At 43.0% G+C, this 14088-nt stretch overlaps 2 pseudogenes; both read left to right on the forward strand.

The window, feature by feature from the left end:
* Positions 1 to 222: 222 nt before the first annotated feature.
* LOC123076039 (acyl-acyl carrier protein thioesterase TE3, chloroplastic-like) lies at positions 223 to 2077 on the forward strand (annotated as a pseudogene).
* A 7028-nt stretch (positions 2078 to 9105) lies between these two features.
* LOC123076040 (acyl-acyl carrier protein thioesterase TE3, chloroplastic-like) lies at positions 9106 to 10477 on the forward strand (annotated as a pseudogene).
* Positions 10478 to 14088: the final 3611 nt, after the last annotated feature.

Genomic DNA, 14088 nt, shown 5'->3' on the forward strand with positions numbered 1-14088 from the left:
GTGTATGCGCGTATGTATGAGCGTTTGCGTCTGTATTATATTAAAAAAATATTTTTCTAACATTAAAAACGCTCTTATATTATGGGGACGGAGAGAGTACTTCATTAGGCGGGCATATGTTCCACGCGTCAAGAATGAAACGCCACAGCGTGCACGCACGCGCATTATAGATGGGCTGGCACACGCCCCATGAGATCAAACAATACAATTTCCTGTTTCACCATGCAGCAGTCTCCTAATAATATGGTCTGTGCTGGGGCTAGAGCTAACTCGTCCCGCTCCGGCCACCTTGCCATGATCTCCGGCCAATCACGTCGGTCCCGCCGTGTGAAGGCCCTAGCCGTCCCTGCCTCTGGCAACCGGGACGTCTGCAGCGACAGCATCGGCCAAGAAACAAAACTAAGGTTCTTCCTAATTAAACTAGCTAGCTTTGCATTACTAGCAATGTGTCTGTGTCCAAATTAGAATAGTACTTGTTCACAAATATGAAAGAAAACATTCTTGTTTTGATATACATATATTATACTCCCTCCGTTCTCAAATGCAAGTCTTTTTAGAGATTCTAACTAATGACTACATACGGAGCAATATAAGTGAATCTATACTCTAATATATGTCTACATACATCCGTATGTTGTAGTCCATTTGAAATGTCTAAAAAGACCTATATTTAGGAACGGAGGGAGTATATACCATTAAAAAAATATTACGTTTTACTCAAAATATATTTCTCAGACTGTTTTGATGAGGTGAGGTAGGGATGTAGTTGCTTTTAAGATAATAAGGGGTTTTCTGCAAATTGGAGCAGAGAAGTGGGCTATTGTTGTAAAAATGCCACAACTTACCTCACATCCGTTAGATGCAGATGTAATGGTCAGAAACGACAGATGACAGACACACCATCATCATCAACTGAGTCTTTTATACGAGTAGAGAATTGGTAGAACTTAGGATGTAAATATGTGATATTCGAGGTACCCTCTGCCCCCCTTAATTATAGTTCAACCAAATGAATTTGAATTTCAATAGTGAAATAGTTGAACTAAAAAGGCCACGGGGTACCATTTGCACCCCTAAAAGAACATTTAGCCCAATAGGTTTTTTCTAGCAAAGGACGTTTTTATTGACTCACAATTTCGCATCAAGGCAAAACGAGTTCATAACCGTCCTCTGCATAGTCCAATAGCTTCATATATTTGTGTTTTTGTTATGCGGTTCAATTAGGGCGGACAAATTCTTCGACGTGGAGATGACCGTCGATCTTGACCAGTATGGAGTCGTTAACAACGCCATTTATGTTGCTTACATCCACAATGGTTAGCACCCAAGTGATATCTAAGCAGAGTAGAGCTTGGGTTCTACTCTTGTACACGGTGTTGATTCTTGCTTAAAATCGCCTGCAGCTCGAGAGGAGCTGGCTGCGAGCATGGCCTCCGTAGCACGCACAGGCAACGCGATGGCACTCTTGGAACTGAACCTCAAGTACTTCAAGCCTCTACTGGTATGTGCATGGCACATCCAAAATCTCTTCTTTTTGCCAGGGTCACATCGGAATCTCTAAGGCTATGCTCGCAGTGGTTGTAAAATTAGTGTGGCCATCAGTATGTAGCTCAATTTTGAACTAAATACCGGTGACCATGCTAATTTTACAGTCATTCCAAGCAGCCCATAAGATTGGAAATCTCAAGGTTCTTATTTCCAAACCTCCAAATCTCATGTTTTAATGACCACCCACGTGCATTGATTAATATCCAGCGAGGCGCCAAATTTGTTGTCAAGGTGAGGGTTGTCCAGATAAAGGGTGCGAGGATACTTGTTGAACACTTCATCGAGACACTACCGGATCATGAGGTATGTGCAGAAACGATGGATGTTGAAAGGGCCGTTTCCCTTGTAGTGATCAGTCCCTTATACTGATCAGTGCCACACGTGCGTGTTTGTTGATCTCCTCTAATTGCAGCTTGTTTTGGAAGCGGCGGCGACCGTCGTCTGCCTCAACAAGGACTACCGTCCGACCCGCGTCTTCCCGGAGATGTCGTCCAAGCTTCAACAGTTCTTCTCGTCCTAGGATGACTAGCACGAGGATCAGTTTAAAAGATAAAACAAGTTATCTTGTGCGTGCTTATATGGGTCTCAAATGAATAAAAGAGCATTTACATTACGTGGCGTGTGAGAGGCTCTCCAAAAGAAAATTCTTTGTTGGTTCTAGGCCAAAGTTTCATTAAACCCGTGCTCATGCATGGAGCTACGTAGAAGCTGAAGATCACTGAAACATCACCTCAGTTGTCGTTAGGTCCAAAGAAAAAAAGCCAGACAAAAAGTTTCACCGTCGAAGTCATTATTCAAAATCATCTGCAAAAAATATATTCAAAAACAACTTATTGAGAAACGATGATGCATTTATGTGCATTTTGTGGAGGCGGAATATTATATCCAAGTTATGAAACTAGACAACGAGCTTGAAACAACTCCTTGAACGCCCGATATATGCACAAGTTTGCCATGGGCAACCATCACCATCGTTGGTCAGCTGTTAGCAATATGCACAAATCATGCACTAACTTTATGCAAACCGGAATCGATACAGTTGATACAACAATGAACAACCTTTTTTTTCTGAAAATATACAACAGCGAGCAACTTAAGTGAGCACATGTCGCGATGCCTGAAAAATATGGCTGCATGGCTTGTTTCTTGGACAAATCAATGCATGACAATGATGGGTAATATGGTCCGACAACAACAATATGAGTCGCACGGGCTTAGATTGGCTAACGTAACGTCAGATGACTTAGGGTCACTGACATGTGGGGTCACAAACCTGATGGTCCACATGTCAGTGACCCTATTTCACACAAGACACGACCCTATGTCGGTTAATCCTAACCAGCATCGCACATAAGAACCGATCTTGAAAAAACATGTGCTGGATGGAAGAAGACAAATGCAACTAATGATTCATAAACTAATATCTTGACTGTAATTAGCAACTTGAACTAACAAAGTTGAATCTAAGTTTTTTTTCTTTGCGAGAAAAACGTTCGATCTATTCATCAACTGTCACAGAAGTACAACAAACACCAAAAGTAAAAATTACATCCAAGTCGGTAGACTACCTAGCGACGACTACAAACACTGGAGCAAGCAAAAGGCGTGTCGCTCTCATCGCCCCTATCACCGAAGCCGGGCCAACCTTGTTGTAGTAGATGTCTGGAAGTCGTTGTGCTAAGGCCCCAGGGACAAGCACACCAGAACAGCAACCACCGCCAATGAAGAGAGGCGTGGCTCGGAAGGATCCTACCTGTAGACACACGAACATAGATGGATGAAGATTGGATTCAAGCGGATCCACCAAAGACAAAAACCAACCAAATCCCACGAGATCCAGAGGAGATAAACCTCCACACGCCCTCCGACGATGCTAGAAGCATCATCGGTACGGGGCTAGGCGGGGAGAGCCTTATTCCATCTTTAGGGAGCCGCCATCGCCTCGTTTTTCTGAGCAGGACACACACCCTACCAAATTTTAATAAAACAACTAAAAATGAAGCCCTCCCTCCGGCAAGGGTCGGGATCCACCGTGCCTCCATGGCCCTAAAGCCACGGGAGACGAGGCAGCCTGGCGGTTGCACAACAGGAGGCAGTGGAAAACCTAGGTTGTGTGCCATGTGCGTGTTAGTAGCAAGGATAAGTGCTAGCTACATTGCTGAATCTAAGTTTAACCAAGCAATTACACACAAAGCACCTGAACAGACAAAATCTTGTAGGGCCATGTTCTAAACTGTAATTGCTCTCTTTATTGAAAAAAGAGTTGTTTTGTTCAATCTTATACCGTGAAAGCTGCAGGACATATTTTTGAGTATTATCATCGCCAATTCACATAGTTTGCAGTGCCTCCCATTGTTCCTAGACTACATGGTTGTGATCATATGTTCTTTTACTAAAAAACTCAATTTGTACATGGTTGTATACTTGCAAAATAACGTGTTTGTGTGTAGGTACCTGATTTGGTAGATAATTACCTGCAAAGTTTGAAGTCCGTACATTGTTTTTTTTATTTTAGAGAAACAAAAAAGAGATACTTTCATGTAGTAAGGTAGTTTGCTAGCATAGATCTCAAAGTAATATTTAAGGGTAAACATAAAGGGTACACTGCACTTGGGCTTAGAAAAACCACTCATAACCATAACCAGAAAACTTCCGTCTGACATCTTCTCTAGTACTTAATCTCTACTACTTATCTCTACTTAAAAAGAACGTAAGATTTCCATTTCACCTCTCTTTTGTCCAACCTTCCTTATATACATCCTGCTCTTTCCTTCTTCTCTTTGATCTTTCCCTCCCATTTCTGATTTTTCTCCCATCGATTTTCCCTAAAATGAAAGCAATTGTCCAATGTTTTATTAACTTACCAAAATAAAAATAAAAATTTCTTGGGTAAGTTAATCAATTCTTACCAAATAAGTGATTAACAATAAGATGGCAGGTAAATTATGGCGATTGCATATAAAAACTTTTACCACATCAATGTAATAATAGATGTGCAGTCACATACTAATCTACTAGAATGTTATACTCCCGTTGCAACGCAAGGACAATTATCAGTCTACTATTAAATGAGAGTTTGTATGTCGTTCGTCCCTCCCCAGGGCCCCATCATTTGAAGGATCTTCCCATGATTCTCTATACCGAATGGAACCCCTCCCAATTTGGTAAGTGAAAATTTAATCACAGCTCCTTCCTTTCTTAGGATGCACTCACGTGTGCCCCCATCATATCACTGCCACAAAAACAAATCAATCATCAATCGAAAAATGGCTCCAGCAGCCCCAACGGATTCACTAGAATACACGGCAAATCAAACTATCTTTCTACATCTATATACACTACCTAAAAAGATATAACGTTCCAATGTTGTCCAACCTTCGTCTGCCTCCATTCCATGCTTAGCACGTCAATAAAACCAGGGGAAAAGTGGCCCGCTACAACCCACACGCATGTCTGTCCTCCCCTCTACTCCCTCTATACACCGGGTTTACTTCAAAGTTAACCAAAATTTGTTTGTTAGACAAGAGCGAAGGGTTCGTGGAGAAGGAGGAATTATTTAATGATAAATTGAATCAACAACTATGCCTAATGTACATGAGTATTCTAAAGGTATATGTTAGTCAAAATTGATGTTAAACCATCAAAATGCTTATGCCCCCGGTGCAACGCACGGGCAATTAGCTAGTTATGTATGTTGACGAGGGAGTAGGTTAGAAGAAGCAAGTCAAGGTAAATGACCAAAAACATGTTAAAACAATACGCGCCTTTGGGCATTAAAAATTCAATTCCTGAAAAATCCCAAATGCCCCTTAGTGGTGTCATGATATGGTGGAAATTTAGCCTCATAGAGAAAATGCGGGAGGGTTGGACTAACATATAAGGTGTTGGAAATATGCCCTAGAGGCAATAATAAATGGTTATTATTATATTTCTTTGTTCATGATAATTGTCTATTGTTCATGCTATAATTGTGTTATCCGGAAATCGTAATACATGTGTGAATACATAGACTACAACGTGTCCCTAGTAAGCCTCTAGTTGACTGGCTCGTTGATCAACAGATAGTCATGGTTTCCTGACTATGGACATTGGATGTCATTGATAACGGGATCACATCATTAGGAGAATGATGTGATGGACAAGACCCAATCCTAAGCATAGCTCAATGATCGTGTAGTTCGTTTGCTAGAGCTTTTTCAATGTCAAGTATCTTCTCCTTAGACCATGAGATCGTGCAACTCCCGGATACCGTAAGAGTACTTTGGGTGTGCCAAACGTCACAACGTAACTGTGTGACTATAAAGGTACACTACGGGTATCTCCGAAAGTGTCTGTTGAGTTGGCACGGATCGAGACTGGGATTTGTCACTCCGTATGACGGAGAGGTATCTCTGGGCCCACTCGGTAATGCATCATCATAATGAGCTCAATGTGACTAAGGAGTTAGTCACGGGATCATGCATTGCGGTACAAGTAAAGAGACTTGCCGGTAACGAGATTGAACAAGGTATTGGGATACCGACGATCGAATCTCGGGCAAGTAGCATACCGATTGACAAAGGAAATTGTATACGGGATTGATTGAATCCTCGACATCGTGGTTCATCCGATGAGATCATCGTGGAACATGTGGGAGCCAACATGGGTATCCAGATCCCGCTATTGGTTATTGACCGGAGAGGCGTCTCGGTCATGTCTGCATGTCTCCCGAACCCGTAGGGTCTACACACTTAAGGTTCGGTGACGCTAGGGTTGTAGAGATATGAGTATGCGGAAACCCGAAAGTTGTTCGGAGTCCCGGATGAGATCCCGGACGTCACGAGGAGTTCCGAAATGGTCCGGAGGTGAAGAATTATATATAGGAAGTCCAGTTTCGGCCACCGAGAAAGTTTCGGGGGTTATCGGTATTGTACCGGGACCACCGGAAGGGTCCCGGGGGTCCACCGGGTGGGGCCACCTATCCCGGAGGGCCCCATGGGCTGAAGTGGGAAGGGAACCAGCCCTTAGTGGGCTGGGGCGCCCCCCATGGGCCTCCCAGGGTGGGGGGGGGGGCCACTTGACTTGGGGGGGAAGTCCCCCCCCCCTGGCCGCCGCCCCCCCCATAGATGGGTTCTTGGCCGGCGCCCCCCCTCCCAGGGGGCCTATATAAAGGGGGGGGGAGGGAGGGCAGCAATACTACAGCCTTTGGCGCCTCCCTCCTCCCCTGCAACACCTCTCCCTCTCGCAGAAACTTGGCGAAGCCCTGCCGAGAACCCGCTACTTCCACCACCACGCCGTCGTGCTGCTGGATCTCTATCAACCTCTCCTTCCCCCTTGCTGGATCAAGAAGGAGGAGACGTCGCTGCTCCGTACGTGTGTGGAACGCGGAGGTGCCGTCCGTTCGGCACTCGGTCATCGGTGATTTGGATCACGGCGAGTACGACTCCATCAACCCCGTTCATTGGAACGCTTCCGCTCGCGATCTATAAGGGTATGTAGATGCACTCCTTTCCCCTCGTTGCTAGTATACTCCATAGATGGATCTTGGTGATGCGTAGAAAATTTTAAAATTCTGCTACGATCCCCAACATAAGGAACTCGTTTCCACATTCATTGGAGCATGAGAAGAGAGGTTGTACACACGCTCTTCTCCGCCATCCGCCTCGCGCGCACGTTATGTTTCATGGACGAGTTGAGTCAGGCTCAGGTCGGATGTCTATATTAGCGAGAATGGCAATCATAGCCATCACCTGATTAGATCGCATCTGCTCTCTGCCTGTCGCACACACACCACTATCATTCCTCTCTTTGTTGTTGCTTCCGGCTACTCCATCCAGGCGATTGCATGCACGATTGTGAGGGAAAGCAAGCCTCCAATATTGCGACTACAATGGTGTCGCAAAGAAGGCCACCGGTTCTGATGCTAATGCTGCCACCGTGGTCTCATCCTCTTGACACGATTAATAACCTGTTCATCCTCATTTTATTGGCCGATGCTTTTGCAGTAGTTATTACTTTCATTGATATCCTTGTTCATTTGAAGCAGTATGAGATTGATATTGCTAGCACTTCCATCATGATTTTCTCACGGGGTCTATTAAAAAATTGTTAATCAATCCAACGGGGCTGTCAGCTCACTAACATTCTGACAAGCTTTCAGCTCACATCTGTACCGTGTATACCGGTTCCGGGGTCGTAAATCAATTAGGGCGGACAAGTTATTCCCAGTGGAAATGACTCGTCCGTGACAACAAACTTGACCAGTATAGAGTCGTGGTACACGCGCTCTTCTTCGTCGTTTGCCTCATGTGCGAGTTGTGTTTCGTGTTTCGGCATAGTTAATCACAACTCGTTCTTTTTCTCAGAGTTCATGTGTATTTTACTGGCTTGCAAATCAACATTTTCAGTAAAAACAAGGATATTATTCGGTGCTTGACGTCCAGTTGGCCTCAATATTGAGAAACTCTACGTTATGGTTTGATAAACATAGCAAAAGTCCATATGCAAGATGTTATATACTTTAACCCAACGTGCTTCCTGGGCCAGCATCATTACACCCAAAGTAATTGTAACATGCTCCCTCTTATCCCATCTTTTCACCTAAGAGGTAAGAAGGTAAGAGTTAATCAGACCACTAGTTAATCAAATCAATGGCTCAGATCATGTCAAAATGGGAGGTAAGAGGGAGCATGCTAAAATTTGCCTTACACCGAAGCTTGATAGTTATGTACTCTAGTCATCTACTATTTGTTAATTAGATTTATGCACCCATAACGCTCTACAAGTTTTGTAGATATAGTAAGACTACTACATACATGGACACTTATAAACCATTAATTATGATATAAATTCATCTCTAGCACAATATGATAGTTTATATTTGTTTAAATTTGAACTGAGACCCATCATAAAAAAATCTTAAATAATGCAAACTAAATTACTAAAATGAAACAACTTACCATAAAACAAATTTTACATTAGCATAACAGAGTGTATTTGTAATAAAGCTATTAGAATTGTATGATATATTCATTTCAGAAGTTTATTATTAGCGATAGGGGCAGAGCCAACATATACTCGAGGTGAACTCAATGAAATTAGTCAATCCCATCAAATGACTGTACTTATTTGTTGTTTGCATCGAAAAATTTATATGCACTACATTATGAAACGGAGGGAGTTTAATTTAACCTTTAATTTAGAACATAACATACCCAATTATGAAATATTTCTACTGGCATTTTTTTAAATGTGACTAGCCCTGATTAGTGGAAGATGAAACCAAAGAAGATAACATACTTCATTAACCCCCCCCCCCTCCCAAGAAGAAAAACAGACTTCATTAAGGCCTTGTTCGGTTAATCCTCCTCTCAAGGGGATTGAAGAGGATTGGAGGGGATTTTGGCTTGTAGAGGATTTAATCCCCCTCAATCCCTGCCAATCTCCTTCAAAATCCACCTCAACCGAACAAGGCCTAAGCGGGCATCTGTTCCATGTGGCAAGAATGAAACGACACACATGTACACTATATATAGATGGGCACCATGAGACCTAACAATACACTTCCATGTTCATCATGCACCGCCCTCCTACTAATATCGCTCCCAACACCCACCACCCACCACCTTGCTTGGTCCATGTTGGGGCTAGAGCTAACTGGTCTCGCTCCGGCCACCTCGACATGCTCTCCGGCCAATCCCACCATATGAAGGTTCTCGCCGTTCCGGCTTCCAGCTCCCAAGGCAACTCCAACAACAACATCAGCCAACATACAAAACTAAGGTTCTTGTAAATGAAACTATTTCACATCCATTGGTATTTGGTAGAACAATAATCTCGTCAAATAGCTTCATATATTTGTGGTTTCTTTCATAAAATTCAATTAGGACGGACAAGTTCTTCGAAGTGGAGATGGCCGGCCATGACAACGAACTTGACGAGTATGGAGTCGTTAACAACGCCATTTATGTTGCTTACATCCACAACGGTTGGCACCAAAATGATGTTTGTTTGCAGTAGAGTTCGGGTTCTTTACCCTTTATGTACACAATCTTGATTCTTACTTTAAATCGTCTGCAGCTCGAGAGGAGCTGGCTGCGAGCATTGGCTTCAGAATGGCCTCCGTAGCACGCACCGGCAACGCGATGGCGCTCCTGGAGCTGAACCTCAAGTACTTCAAGCCTCTACGAGTATGTACACACATACTCCCTCTATTGTAATTTAATTAAAGTTCAAGATTTATCCCAGGTCAACTTATCTATATTTTACCAAGTGTATAAGAAAATGTGCTAACATTTATTGAACATAAAATATGTATAGTATGCAAATACATATTATGATGAAACTAATATGTCGTAGATATTGATATATCGTTCTATAGACTTTGGTCAAAGTTTGTAACATGTTTGACTGAGGACAAAGCTAGGACTCCAATTAATTTGCAATGGATAAAGTATGTCGCATCCGAAACCTCTGAGACCGGAAATCTCAAGTTTTTTAGTTCCCGAACTCTCAAATAGAAGAGATTTAATAACCACGCTCTCTACGCACATTTGATTAATGTGCAGCGAGGTGCCAAGTTTGTCGTCAAGGTTAGGATTGTCCAGATAAAGGGCGTGAGGATACTTGTTGATCACTTCATCGAGACGCTGCCGGATCATAAGGTACATGCACAAGCAATTGGTATTGCTCAACATGAACGCGCCGTGTCCTTTATACTGATAGATCTCAAACACACACTATTGATCAACCCCACACGCACGCTCGTGCTGGTCTCCTCTAATGGCAGCTTGTATTGGAAGCGACAGCGACCGTCGTCTGCCTCAGCAAGGGCTACCGTCCGACCCGCGTCTTCCCAGAGATGTCATCTAAACTGCATCAGTTCTTCTCATCCAAGGATAGTTAGCATGAAGATCAGTATACTCGCTATAAATTATTGCAGTTAATTTAATGTGCATTGTATTGTAATTAAAATATGTTCGCCCCTCTGGATGTTTGTTGATTAAAAATAAGTGAATTATACTTTATAGCTTGTAATTTACCAAAGTATTACCCCACAATTTTTTTACCAAAGTATTTATTTGAAATAGGGTGCCTCGGTGCCCTTGTTCACCATTTTTTGTAATAGGTTTTTTGTGCCGGCATCTAGAGGTAATGTTCATATATTTGTTGGCTCCCTCCTACACTCCAAAGCAAACACAACGTATCCCTCTATCTCCCATATCTTTCAAACCAAACAGAAGATATTCTCCCTTATTTTTGAGCATTTTCATCCAAATGTCATATCGAGCCAATACAATCCCAATGAGCGAACACCCGACCTCTACATAGTAAGTGCACACAACCAACAAGTCTGATAATGCTTGAACAATGGAGCAACACGTTTCAAGATCACTGAAACCATCACCTCATCCGTCCCTTGGTCGAACCAAAGATAGCCAGACCAAAACTTTCATTGTAAACTTTGTTACTGAAAATGACATTATTGAAAAATGGCCATGTTTTTATGTCGATTTTGCCAAGATAAAAATTTACATCAAAATTATGAACCTATACAAAGAGCTTGAAACAACTATTTTAGAAACCGATACATGTACAACTCTGACATGGACAACCATTGCAATCGTTTTAGTCGGTTGTTAGTGATCTGTACAAATCTAGCATTAAGTTTTCACAACTGGAAACAGTACAATAGATACAACAGTTAAGTGATCCATGCATGAAAAATATGGCTTCATGGGCAGTTTCCCGGATAAATCAATGCTTGCCATGATGGGAAATATAGCACGCCAACAACTACCAGTACCGCCGATCAATAAAATCACGCATATATGCGTGGAACAATTTTTTTCTCGAGAAAAAGGGCCAAACCCCAGCCCCATTTCTATTACCAAACAAGACCCAAAGGTCTTAGGTAGCCAAACATCTTACAGGCACACGGAAGCAGGGGTACAAGCACCACACCTGCTCCCGCTGGATACGAAAGGAAAAAAAACAGTGCAAACGCGAAAAGGTAAAAACTGGGAATTCCAGTGCTGCCGCAATAGACTTACACAAAAAAAACATAAGCTACTCAGTACAAAGAGAGCCAACAGAGAGAGAAGAGGGGCAACATCCTCCCCAAACATGAAACATCAGCATATTTCATCCAGCGCTCCATTTTTCATTCGCAGCTTCTGATCATGTGTTTTGTCTCAAACCGTTGTGGAGCAACGACCGAGCTCTAGCCCGGGTCTGGCCACATCAGCTAAGGGGGTCCTCTCGCCATGTGCTCTAGCTTTACCGTGATTGCTTCGAGTTGTTCCCTTGCAAGGCCTGAGAATAGGACCTCCCAGAAAGACAGAATAGGGCCTCCTCACATTTTTCTCAACACCACCGTTGACGAGACTAATCTTTGGGTCAAGGCCGGGGCGAAGAAATTAGTGTCTTTCTTATTGCGGGAATAATTGTCATGCCTTTTTTGGCGCGTTATTGTAACAAACTCTATCTTCTTCTTATTTAATACTTGAGACAAATCTTTTGCCTACGTTTCAAAAAATAAAAACAACGAAGACAGAGTAGTAGCTGTTTTCCTCCATAGATCATGCATGCCAGACCATGAAGTGCGGTTGAATATCATATCATTTCTCACTTTTCAGAAAGACCACAATGTTAAATTGTGATCCAAATTATACCGTGTTGAACTAGACGTAGTACAACTGGTGTGGGCCTTTGCGTTGACGTCGACGCGTACGAGTACAACTCGTTTACTTGTCCTCCAAGGACTCTCATGTATTGCCCTCATATATACCCCATGTAGTCGCACCTCAGACGGCCTGTCGTCTCGTGCTTGTAATACTCCTCCATCATAGTGATTGCGCCTTCGTGCATCCGTGGTTTTCTCCCGCAAGGGTTTTCACATAAAAATCCGTCTCTCTTTGTCTATACAGAGCCAGGTTTGCAGATACGAGATTTGAAACGAGAGAAGTTAGGGTTGCGTGCGCCGCCGAGTCGTGACCAGCGATCCGGCTTCGGATCGATTTCAAACACGCTGTACGAAGCCGAGTTCGAGGAGAAGGTGATCCGCGATCTTACTAGCGGCCGCCCTCACGTTCTGCACGCGGCCTACGCTGCGTGATCTGCTGCTGCTATTACTACGCCGAGTTGCCGCTGTCGGCTCCACGCACAGGATCATGTCCAAAGGCTGTTTTTCGATCGTGACGTGGAGACAGGAATCAAGTACTACCAGTACTCACGATTTTCAAGGTCTGGTTAATCTAGTAGCCTTGCTACTTCACGTGAAGGACAAGATCTGCTACTTCCTCACGTGGGACCGAAGAAACGTGTCACTTCAAGTTTTTCGTTCTTCGGTAGATTCGTCTGCTACGTCCACTGCCTATATTACCAGGTGCTATTTGTTTTAGTTTTTGATCCGCATATTAAATTTTGTCAAGAATTTTTCTACCGCCTTGTACTACTTTGTGTACACAGATTTATCTACTTATGGCATTCATGAAGTATGGTTTTCCGCGGTTGGACCGTGACACAAGGTTTACCCTATGGCAAGTCAAGATGTGGGCGTTGTTGGCACAGGCCGACTATGATGTAGCACTGGATAGTTTTGGGAAGAACCGAATTCAGGACTGGACTGACGAGGAGAAAAGAATTGATTGTAAGGCTTTGTCACAAATTCAACTCCATTTGCATAACAATATTTTGCAGGAAGTTTTGAGCGAGAAAACTGCCGCCGCTCTATGGTTAAAGCTGGAAGGGATTTGTATGACTAAAGATCTCACCAGCAAGATGCATTTGAAGCAAAAATTATTCTTGCACAGGTTACCCGAGGGAGGTAATGTTTTGAATCATATTTCAGAATTTAAAGAGATCATATCCGATCTAGCTGCAATGGAGGTTAAGTATGAAGAGGAAGATACTGCTTTAATGTTATTTTGTTCACTGCCAAGTTCTTATACCAATTTTCGAGACACCATATTATACAGTCGCGATACTCTCACGCTTAATGAAGTTTATGAAGCTTTGAACTCTAAGGAGAAGATGAAATTAATGGTGCCTCATGATGGTTCGAGTTCATCCCAAGCCGAGGGATTGTCTGTTCGTGGCAGGACAAAGGAGAAGAACTCACATAATGGAAACAGAGGCAAAAGTAAAAACAGTTACAGGGGCCAGTCGCAATCCAGAGACAAGAAGTATTGCAGGTATTGCAAGAGAGACGGGCATGACATCTCTGAGTGTTTCAAGTTGCGGAACAAGGAAAAGAGGAAAGGTAACAAACAAGGTGAAAATTCTGCTAACGTTGCTCGTGATGATAGTTCCGATGATGCTCTTGTCGTTATTGCTGGATGTGCTGAGACCAATGATGAGTGGGTACTTGATACTGCATGTACTTTCATATGTGCCTGCATAGAGATTGATTTAATACTTTTGATTCCACTACTTCTGCTGGTTCCGTTTTGGGTTTTGATAATTCACCATGCAAGATTGAAGGCATAGGTTCTATTCGAATCAAGATGTTTGATGGCATAATCAGAACTTTGACAGATGTTCGGTATATTCCGAAGATGA

Source organism: Triticum aestivum, chromosome 3D (genome assembly GCF_018294505.1).
Source record: "Triticum aestivum cultivar Chinese Spring chromosome 3D, IWGSC CS RefSeq v2.1, whole genome shotgun sequence".
NCBI lineage: Eukaryota > Viridiplantae > Streptophyta > Magnoliopsida > Poales > Poaceae > Triticum > Triticum aestivum.